This window comes from Schistocerca nitens, chromosome 6 (genome assembly GCF_023898315.1).
Source record: "Schistocerca nitens isolate TAMUIC-IGC-003100 chromosome 6, iqSchNite1.1, whole genome shotgun sequence".
NCBI classification, from domain to species: Eukaryota; Metazoa; Arthropoda; class Insecta; order Orthoptera; family Acrididae; genus Schistocerca; species Schistocerca nitens.
Genome location: NC_064619.1, coordinates 63,717,384 through 63,728,504, shown reverse-complemented (window position 1 = coordinate 63,728,504; position 11,121 = coordinate 63,717,384). Strand labels below are relative to the sequence as shown.

General features: G+C 50.1%; 2 non-coding genes across 2 annotated transcripts; one reads left to right on the top strand and one right to left on the bottom strand.

Annotated features, from left to right (window-relative positions):
* Positions 1-570: 570 nt before the first annotated feature.
* Positions 571-645, bottom strand: Trnai-uau (transfer RNA isoleucine (anticodon UAU)). The gene has a single exon. It is a non-coding gene; the product is annotated as a tRNA-Ile (tRNA).
* Positions 646-1,082: 437 nt separating this feature from the next.
* On the top strand, positions 1,083-1,157 carry Trnat-ugu (transfer RNA threonine (anticodon UGU)). Its single transcript has one exon. It is a non-coding gene; the product is annotated as a tRNA-Thr (tRNA).
* The last annotated feature ends 9,964 nt before the right edge of the window (positions 1,158-11,121 follow it).

Here is an 11,121-nt window from a genome sequence, read left to right as displayed (position 1 = left end):
AAGGATCGACCTTGGAAATACCTCAAAACTTCGCAAGCGAAAAGACAGGCAGCCAAGAATTGCATTCACTTCATGGGATGGTAACTCAGACTAGTGGCTGTTTAAACACATGATCAATAATCATTTGCCGAATCTACCTAACGTCCGATGATCAATGCAACGATGGGATAACACTCCCAAGCCGGAACCAGCGGTCAGCACTATGTCTTCTGAGTCCATTGTTTAGAGCATCCGGAAGCAGAAAGGAACCACTACTACCAAGGTAGAAAAAAAGAAAAAAACGCACACACATACCACACGGCCCACAAATCAAGGAAGCTGTCGAACTACACACTGTACTGGACAGCAGCAGCAAGGCTAGGAAAAGTACACTGCCAAAATATACACTAAGCTCCAGGGCAGGTAACTAGGCCGTTAGCGGCCTCTAGGCAGGAAAAATACTACTGATTGAACTTCACAAATAATAATATATAGAATGTAACAATTAATAATAATGAAATGATAATTAAATGGACACCCTAGCTGCAAACAGGCGTCGTTGTACTTCATTGGGGACATGTTGAAAATGTGTGCCCCGACCGGGACTCGAACTCGGGATCTCCTGCTTATATGGCAGACGCTCTATCCATCTGAGCCACCGCGGGCACAGATAGCTCAGATGGATAGAGCGTCTGCCATGTAAGTAGGAGATCCCGGGTTCGAGTCCCGGTCGGGGCACACATTTTCAACATGTCCCCAATGAAGTACAACGACGCCTGTTTGCAGCTAGGGTGTCCATTTAATTATCATTTCAGTTCTAGCAAGGCTGCATGGTCATCCACGGTAACTCTTCTTTCGGGAACAGATACTACCGTCATATATAGTTAAAATATGGCTTCCCGGCCATTGACCTTCTTGTGCGAACGCACACGCTATGCCCGAACTCGTACGGGACTTGGTAGATTAATCAACCACGAGTAATGAGTATCATGGGCAAACGTCTATTAGGCGCACTACGAGTGTAGTGGTGTGGACATGTTGGGATTGTGGATCTCACGGGGAGCGTGCAAGGGATAAGTCCCTGCAGACGCACTATCCTCTGTGCCCGCGGTGGCTCAGATGGATAGAGCGTCTGCCATGTAAGCAGGAGATCCCGGGTTCGAGTCCCGGTCGGGGCACACATTTTCAACATGTCCCCAATGAAGTACAACGACGCCTGTTTGCAGCTAGGGTGTCCATTTAATTATCATTTCATTTCTAGCAAGGCTGCATGGTCATCCACGGTAACTGTTCTTTCGGGAACAGATTCTACCGTCATATATACACTCCTGGAAATGGAAAAAAGAACACATTGACACCGGTGTGTCAGACCCACCATACTTGCTCCGGACACTGCGAGAGGGCTGTACAAGCAATGATCACACGCACGGCACAGCGGACACACCAGGAACCGCGGTGTTGGCCGTCGAATGGCGCTAGCTGCGCAGCATTTGTGCACCGCCGCCGTCAGTGTCAGCCAGTTTGCCGTGGCATACGGAGCTCCATCGCAGTCTTTAACACTGGTAGCATGCCGCGACAGCGTGGACGTGAACCGTATGTGCAGTTGACGGACTTTGAGCGAGGGCGTATAGTGGGCATGCGGGCATGCGGGAGGCCGGGTGGACGTACCGCCGAATTGCTCAACACGTGGGGCGTGAGGTCTCCACAGTACATCGATGTTGTCGCCAGTGGTCGGCGGAAGGTGCACGTGCCCGTCGACCTGGGACCGGACCGTAGCGACGCACGGATGCACGCCAAGACCGTAGGATCCTACGCAGTGCCGTAGGGGACCGCACCGCCACTTGCCAGCAAATTAGGGACACTGTTGCTCCTGGGGTATCGGCGAGGACCATTCGCAACCGTCTCCATGAAGCTGGGCTACGGTCCCGCACACCGTTAGGCCGTCTTCCGCTCACGCCCCAACATCGTGCAGCCCGCCTCCAGTGGTGTCGCGACAGGCGTGAATGGAGGGACGAATGGAGACGTGTCGTCTTCAGCGATGAGAGTCGCTTCTGCCTTGGTGCCAATGATGGTCGTATGCGTGTTTGGCGCCGTGCAGGTGAGCGCCACAATCAGGACTGCATACGACCGAGGCACACAGGGCCAACACCCGGCATCATGGTGTGGGGAGCGATCTCCTACACTGGCCGTACACCACTGGTGATCGTCGAGGGGACACTGAATAGTGCACGGTACATCCAAACCGTCATCGAACCCATCGTTCTACCATTCCTAGACCGGCAAGGGAACTTGCTGTTCCAACAGGACAATGCACGTCCGCGTGTATCCCGTGCCACCCAACGTGCTCTAGAAGGTGTAAGTCAACTACCCTGGCCAGCAAGATCTCCGGATCTGTCCCCCATTGAGCATGTTTGGGACTGGATGAAGCGTCGTCTCACGCGGTCTGCACGTCCAGCACGAACGCTGGTCCAACTGAGGCGCCAGGTGGAAATGGCATGGCAAGCCGTTCCACAGGACTACATCCAGCATCTCTACGATCGTCTCCATGGGAGAATAGCAGCCTGCATTGCTGCGAAAGGTGGATATACACTGTACTAGTGCCGACATTGTGCATGATCTGTTGCCTGTGTCTATGTGCCTGTGGTTCTGTCAGTGTGATCATGTGATGTATCTGACCCCAGGAATGTGTCAATAAAGTTTCCCCTTCCTGGGACAATGAATTCACGGTGTTCTTATTTCAATTTCCAGGAGTGTAATTAATAATAAGAAGTGGAGGAAGGCTAATTAGGTTCATCTTCTCCAAATGCTCCACTCTCTGCTTTTCGTCTCAGCGACACTGTGAGCAGTAACATGCAAGCAAATAGCGAGATCTCAAATGGTTGAGGTTTCACTATTTGAATTAAGGGCCACTCATCTTAAACTTCCTGGGTCCAGTTGACAGCGAGGTTGTACCCCTAGCGACTACTGTCCTGCCATCCGGCAGTGCATGCGTGCTGCCGGTGGTCCCGGCATGTTCGCACACTGCAAGGATCTGGCTGTTCGTCCGTCCCCAACCGACTTGGCGACTCACTCCACACGGAATCACCACAACGTCGCCGCAAAGATAGTACCACCGTTAATAGATATCGATAATCGGTGCTGCTACCACTAGCGGACAGACAACACTTGCAAACGGAGTGGCGCCAATGAACACAAGAAGTAGACGACAACCATAACTATACCAACTAAAGAATGCCAACCTAGCAACGGTACCAATGCGAACTGCAGTACGGCTCAATAGTTTTTCTTTTAGTTTGTCGGACACAACGTATAAGCATAAGCGACAAATCAATCAGCTGCAGTGTAGTATCACAGATTATCTAAAACAGCCTGTCAACGCTCAGACAGTTTTCGACTTCCGACCTCTGCGCAATACGAAGGTAGCACGCCGTCTCTTAGCTTATTATTCTCTGTAAGAGACAGTAATGATGTGCAGCTGAGTATAACGATGAGGAGAGGGCTCTCCCGAATTCTGTCACCGACTGTAAGTGTTTCACCTGAAGATTACCATTTTGAAAGTTGTTTGCTTAACCTGTATTTTTGCTTTTATCACAATGATAACTATCGGCACTTCCTATAAACATGTTGTAAAGAGGAGTGTTGTTAATATGAAATTGGATTGAAATTTTGCTAGGCTAAATTAACTACTTGATTTTGTCGGTTCTTAACACAACTTGAGTGATAACTTACAAGTGTGAAGCTAAGCTATTAACAAATATTTTCAAAATATGAGTTTTCTGGGCATGGTACCTCGTAATAATATCAAAAAAGAAAAGAATAAGTTAAGAATCTACAGAAAGCGCAATCCCTTTGGGAATATGCCATCGGAACTGAGCTGCACACCACCTTGAATTACAGCAAAGGTGTTGTGACATGCAGGGATCGGGTGGACATTCCCAAGGAGGAACTGAAAGTTGTGGGCTCCAGAAGGAATAGTGGATGTGCAAAATATCACGAAGAGTGTGCATGGGGTTCTTGTGTAGTCCGACTCCCTTATCCTGACATGTTTTGCTACCTCCTTCACTTCAGTTGTTAAACAGCACACAGGGAAAGCTGATGCTGCTACACAAATGGAGGCTGCTAGTTAGGCACTAGTACCTGCGTGTGTCCCTGCACTTGTGCTGCTGCGGTTGTTTCTAAGCCTTTCACTACCCCAAGAACTTCAGAAAAAGCTGTGGTTGCCGACGCTGTAGAGCTCCCTGCTCCTCGAAAGGCTGTGTCTGGTATGCTGTCCAATGTTGCCACACCTGCAACCATAGTTTTGGCTGCAAAGTCAATCCAAGGAAAACAATTCAAAGCAAGTGGAATCGGGCAGAAAACCGCCTGACGATGTCGACATCGATCTCTTTGATGTCTCTGTCGATTTTTCTTTAGAGGCTATGGAGCTCGATGTCGGATTGGGCCACCATCTCGCTCCAAACCTGAGCCTCCACCCATTGTGGGCTTCCTACCCATCAGAAAATGACGATCAAAGTACTACCCCAAGATTTCGGGATTGCAGCCGGATCTCATCGACTTCTTTCCTCGATATTTCGGCTGACAACCTTACAGCCATCTTCAGGCGATATAACGACGCTGTTTCACCATGCCCTGTCCTCTACTTACTTTCTATTTAATAATGAATATTTTGAGCAACTTGACGGTGTTGCTATGGGTAGTCCTCTGTCCCCTCTGGAGGCAAACTTTTATATGGAAGACTTTGAGGAGAGAGCTCTCGATTCGGCGATGTTGAAACCAACAGTGTTCTGGCGGTACGTCGACGATACCTTTGTAGTGTGGCCTCACGGTGAAGAAGAGCTTTCACGGTTTTTACAACATCTGAATTCCATCCACACAAACATTCAGTTTACGATGGAAGTTGAAAAGGATGGTTGCCTACCATTTCTGGACGTCATGGTTAAACGCAGGGTGGATGGGTCATTGGGGCATTCTGTCTATCGAAAACCCACGCATACGGACCTGTACCTGCAGGCGTCAAGCTGTCATCACCCGTCACAAAGTATGGGCGTCCTTCGAACGTTGGTGCATAGGGCACATGTCGTGTCTGATAAAGACAGCCTTGCAGACGAATTAGAGCACTTGAAATCTGCATTTCAACATAATGGATATTCTGCACATAAGGTCAGTACTGCTTTAAGGAGGAAAAAACGTGACCACCCACAAGATCAAGAGGAAAAGGAGGTGTTTAAGTCCAGAGCATTTCTCCCATATGTCGGGAACATTTCATCGAAAGTAGGCAGAATTTTAAAGAAACATCGTGTGAAACCAATCTTCCGGCCACCTACAAAGACTCGTGCTCTTCTGGGCTCAGCCAAGGATGATCTGGGATTACGGAAGGCTGGAATTTATAAAGTACCTTGCGAGTGTGGGAAAGCCTACATTGGTCAGACCACACGCACAGTACACGACCGCTGCGTTGAACATGAGCGCCACACTCGCCTTTTACAGCCCAGTAAGTCGGCCATAGCCGAACATTGTATTTCCACAGGACATACTATGGCTTATTCGACCACGAAAATCTTGGCCCCATCGATATCTTTCTGGCATTCAGTTGTGAAGGAATCCGTGGAAATACGTTTAGCGGAAAATCTCATTAACCGTGATGGTGGCTTTTTATTGAATAAGGCCTGAGACCCGTTGATTTCTTTAATTTCAACCAAAAGAAAACTTATTATGGCTTCTTACATGTCGAGCGACAAGTAATTTTAATTTTAATATTGAAATTTTTCATTTTATTGTTTTGGACACATCTGCGTGCATGTTTAACTTTTTTCACGCATTCGTTTGCGCTCCATAGATGCAGTAATATTGTAGAGGGCCTTGGAATCGACAGGTGGCGCGCATGCTACGGTAACTTGCGCATGCGCGCCGGCGGCACTTTCACGTGTAAATAGAGCGACTTGCTCTAGCAATCTCCCTCCGTGAATCCCGCCGCCTCTATCGCTCCTTCCTGCGCACTCGTGACAGGGATACACTCCAACGCCACCGGCAAATACAGCGACACGTACGGAACCTTATTACAGCAACGAAACGCCGAGACTGGCGCCAGACCTGCACACGACTCAACGCCACCCTCCCCATCAACTCCTCCAAGTACTGGTCCGCCTTCCATCGTCTTACTGGTTCCCTTTCCGCTCCCCACTACCCCCTTCTCCATAACGATCGCCCCCTTCCTGACAACCTCAGTAAGGCCAACCACTTCGTTTCCCACCTTTCCGAGGTCTTCTCCATCCCCGATGACCCCCACTTTGATTATTCTCTTTTCCCCACGGTCATGGAACGTGCCGATACCTCGGTCGCTCCTCTTGCTCCTAGTCTCCAGTACTTGGGGCAGTTGCCCCCCTCCGACATCAACACTCCCATCACAGCACAAGACATTAAACTTATCCTCCGGTCCAAACGCAACACGGCCCCTGGTCACGACTGTGTCACCTACCGTCACCTTCGCGAAAGCCCCTATTCCTTCCTGACTATCCTCGCCCATCTCTATAATGTCGTCCTCTCTACTGGCTTCTACCCTGACCTGTGGAAGACCTCCTGCGTCCTCTTATTCCTCAAACCCAACAAACCCTCTTCTGCCGCCTCTTCCTATCGTCCCATCTGCCTCACCTCCGTCTTCAGTAAGGTCTTTGAATCCATCTTCTCCCGCCGTATCCATCAGCACCTTGCTCAACACCACCTCCTCCCCCTTACCCAGTGTGGCTTCCGACCCTCCTTCTCTGCTGACGACCAACTCCTCAACCTTGTTCACCTTCTGTCCCTCCAGCTCAACTCCCGTCGCTCCGCCATTTTTGTTTCCCTTGACCTCCAAAATGCCTATGACTGTGTATGGCATCCCGGTCTCCTCTTTAAACTCCAAACCTACACCCTGCCTATCAATTTTGTCCGTCTAGTCGCTTCCTTCCTCTCGCACCGTCCTTCCTATGTCACCCTCCACAACACCAACTCCCGTATCTTTTATCCCACGGCTGGCGTCCCCCAGGGTTCTGTCCTCTCCCCTCTCCTTTATCTCTTGTATACAGCTGATATGCCCAAGCCACCCCCACCAGTCCACCTTCTCCAGTATGCTGATGACACCGCCTTCCTGGCTCTCTATCCTACCCTTCAACGGTCTCAACGTACCCTCCAAACCTACCTTAACCAGTTCACCACTTGGTGTAACCAGTGGTTCCTCCGTCTCAACCCCTCCAAAACCCAGGCAATCATCATAGGCCGCACCACTCGCTCCTTCCGCCTCCATGATTTCTACCTCACCCTTTATGGTTGTCCTATCCAACTCACCCCCACCCTGAAATACCTTGGCCTCACCCTTGACCGCCACCTCACCTGGACCCCTCATCTCCTGACCATCCAGCAGAAAGCCCATTCCCGCCTCCGCCTTCTGAAACTCCTGTCTGGCCGGACATGGGGCTTGCATCCTTCTACCATCCTCCACACCTACAAATCCCTCATCCGTCCTATCCTCTGTTATGCCAGCATTTCCTGGATCTCCACCCCCACCCGCTTTTACAAGGCCCTCCAAATCCTTGAACGCCATGCACTCCGCCTTGCCTTCCGTATCCGCCTTCCTTCCCCCACACGGCTCCTGTATGAACTGATCCCCTTCCCCCACCTCCTCCTGTTCCTCCAACATCTCCGCATCCTTTACATTGTTCGCAGGCTTGATCCCCCCCATCCTCTGGTTTCCTCCTTCCTCTCCACCCCCCGCCCGTTGCCGCGCCTCTATCGCTGTATCCCTCCCTCTCTCCACCTCCACACCCTCCATCTCCTTCATCAGGGCAATTTCCAACACCTCCCCCTCCCGGATGACGAACTTCACCGTGACATCTACCCTTCCTTCCAACTATAGCCTGGCCTTGTCCCCCCCCCCCTCCCCAGGGCCCCCTTTTCCTCTTTCCTCCTTCTCCCAGAGCGGATTTTCCTCCGTCCCCCCCTCCCCTGAGACCCTGCACCCCATACTTGCCTCTCTCCTTCCCACATCCCTCCCTACCTGGCCCTCTTCCGCGCGCCCCCCGCTCACCTCCCCCATCTCTTCCCCTCCCTCCCTTCTCCAAGTCTCCCTCATCTCCTAGCGCCTGGCAGATCCTCTGTGTTGCTCTTCATCAGTGTGCCACATCAGTGTTGTTTAGTGCTGTTTCTCGTGTGCGTCAAGAGGTGTGTTTTAATTGTGTCCTGCCTTGAGGTTCGCCGCCAGTGTTACGTTATGTGCTATGCCGTCCGTCGCTACCTTTATGCTCCAGTCTTACTGTGCCTTGTGTTCTTTTAACCGTCGCAGTGTGTGGCTTTTTATGTGTGCTACTTTTAAACAGTTTTTTCTCTCCATTTTACAGTCACCCCGTTTTTTGTCTATTGCCTTCCATGATGTTCCCCTTTTTTATATCTATGTTCACCTTATTCTCTCCTTTGCTGTTTTTAAATGTCTTCTATTGTTTTGTTCTATGTCTTTCGGCTGAAGAGCAGCGCCTATGCTGCTGCCAGCCTGCCCCGATGGGGAATTGAAATACAATAAAGGAAAAAAAAACTAGCAATCTCCAGTGTCAAACACTCGCCTAAAGATGGCTGTAAGGTTGTCAGCCGAAATAACGTGGAAAGAAGTTGATGAGATCCGGCTGCAATCCCGAAATCTTGTGGAATATTCGATACGCCGGGAAAATTTCAAGAGTCACAAAGTACTACCCCCTGATGTATGGCTCCCATTATACAGTGGAACATGAATGCATTCACCAAGCACATGGCGGAACTGAAACTCCTAGTGCAGCAACGCCCTCTGTGCTTTTGTTTACAGGAAACACATTTCAAAGCATCTGATTCTTCTGCACTAAGGGGATATACGCTACATCGCAAGGATGACCTAACTGGGAAAGAGCCAAAGGAGGGGTTGCTGTGTTTGTCAATAATGGACAACACTCCTCTGCTCTTCCCCTGTATAGCGACCTGCAAGCAGTAGCAGTTGAAATTTCTGCACAACAGAGGCTTACAGTTTGTTCTCATTATGTACCTCCACTGGATGCAGTAGACTTTGAGGCACTCACAGATCTTATTACGCAACTCCCACAACCATTTCTCCTACTTGGAGATTTCAATGGCCATCATGTCCTGTGGGGCTCAACGTATACTTGCTGTTGGGGTCGAGTTTGGGAGAGCTTCCTGACATCTTGAGAGCTGTGCCTCCTAAACGCTGGTACTCCAACTCACTTCTGTGCTTCTACTGGGTCTTTCTCAACCATCGACCTATCTCTCTACTCTCCAGTCCTCACCGACTCTATTCACTGGGTGGTCATTGACGTCCTTCATTCCAGCGAACACTTCCCAATCCAGTTTCAGCTACCCGATGGTATGTTGGTGGAACGGAAGCCACCAATGTGGATTATAGGCATGCCTAACTGGACGCTGTTTGGCAGTTGTCTGTGTTACAACACCGTGACAGCGTCCAGGAGTGAGTGCATCACATCGCACATGTGATCCATCACGCTGCTAATCTATCCATAAGAACGTCTTTAGGCCCTCTTCAGAGGCGACCTGTCCCTTGGTGGATAGAAGAGTGTCATTTAGCCATCCGGGAGAGGCTTGCGACTCTTCAACGGTTTAAATGCCGCCTGACAGCGAACAATCTCTCAACCTTTCAAATCGCGAGAGCGAAGGCTCGCCGTGTCATTAAAGAGAGCAAAAAGCGGTCATGGCATGAGTTTCTGAACTCCATCATCGTTCCACTTGTTCCTCAAAAGTATGGGAAGCCATCCAGAGGATTTCCGGTAATCACAGGCGTTAACGGATAGCTGCAGTGTTGAACCAGGGGTGCCTCCAAACAACCCCTCGGAACTTTGCCCAGACACTGGCCAAGCATTTTGCTCAAACTACTGCCAATGCAAACCAGGATCCAGTGTTTCGTCGCTACCGTGCGACTGTCGAGAGGGAAAAGTGGGACTTTAGGTCGAACAGTTCTCAGGCCTACAACTCTCCTTTTTCCATGTGGGAGCTCGAATCGGCACTGACTGAGGCTTCTGACACTGCACCCGGTCACGATCACATCCGGTACTGCAAGCTTCGACATCCGCCAGCGGCGTCAAAGGAAATCCTCCTCGAATGTTTAATCTAATATGGCAGACCGGTGTCTTCCCCAACTCGTGGAGGGAGGCAGTTCTAATCATTCTCCTCAAACTAGGAAAGGACCGGACATGTCCCAGTAGTTATCGGAGTATTGCCTTGACGATCTGTGTAGGAAAGACCCTGGAGCGCATGGTTAACTGTCGTCTGGTCTGGCTTTTAGAGACCAAACAACTCCTTCTCAATGTGGATTCAGAAAATTTCGGCCCACGGTCGACAACCTGACCCTCCTAGAAGCGGTTGTTAAGAAGGTTTTCCTTCGTCAGCATCAATGTACCAGCATGTTCTTTGATATCATTAAGGCATATGATACTACTTGGAGACACTGTATTGTCGCACAACTGCATCAATGAGGCTTTCGTGGCCACCTCCCCATTTTCATTCGGTCTTTCCCGTCTCAGCGGCTTATTTGGACCCCAGTTGGTCACACATTGTCTGATCGATTTGAGCAGGAGAAAGGTGTCCCCAAGGGGCAGTGTCTTATGTGTTACCCTCTTTGCCATGGCCATCAACAGCAGAACATCTACGGTAAGGAGTCCAGTACAGTGCTCCTTATTTGTGGACAACTTTGCTGTTTTCTGTTCCTCCCCCAGCGTTGCAACGGTGAGCCATCAGTTGCAACTTACAGTGCAGCGGTTAGAGGAGTGGGCTGTAAAGACAGGTTATCAATTTTCTGGCGACAAGTGTGTGTGTGATCATTTTACTCGTTCTCGTCATTCTTTTACTTTACCTGCCTTGCATATAGGGGACACTATCCTACATTTTGGAGGCACAGTGCGGTTTCTGGGCCTCAATATTGACTCCAGATTGTCATGGCTGCCACACGTGCGAGACTTGAAAGCCAGAACCCTGAAGGCACTGAGCATCCTCATGTGCCTCAGCCACAGATCTTGGAGAGCAGACAGGGCGTGTCTCCTCCAGTTTTGTTGGGCTTTTGTGCGTTCGCAGCTGGACTACAGGTGCACAGTGTATGGGTCAGCGAGGCCCTCTTATTTGCCG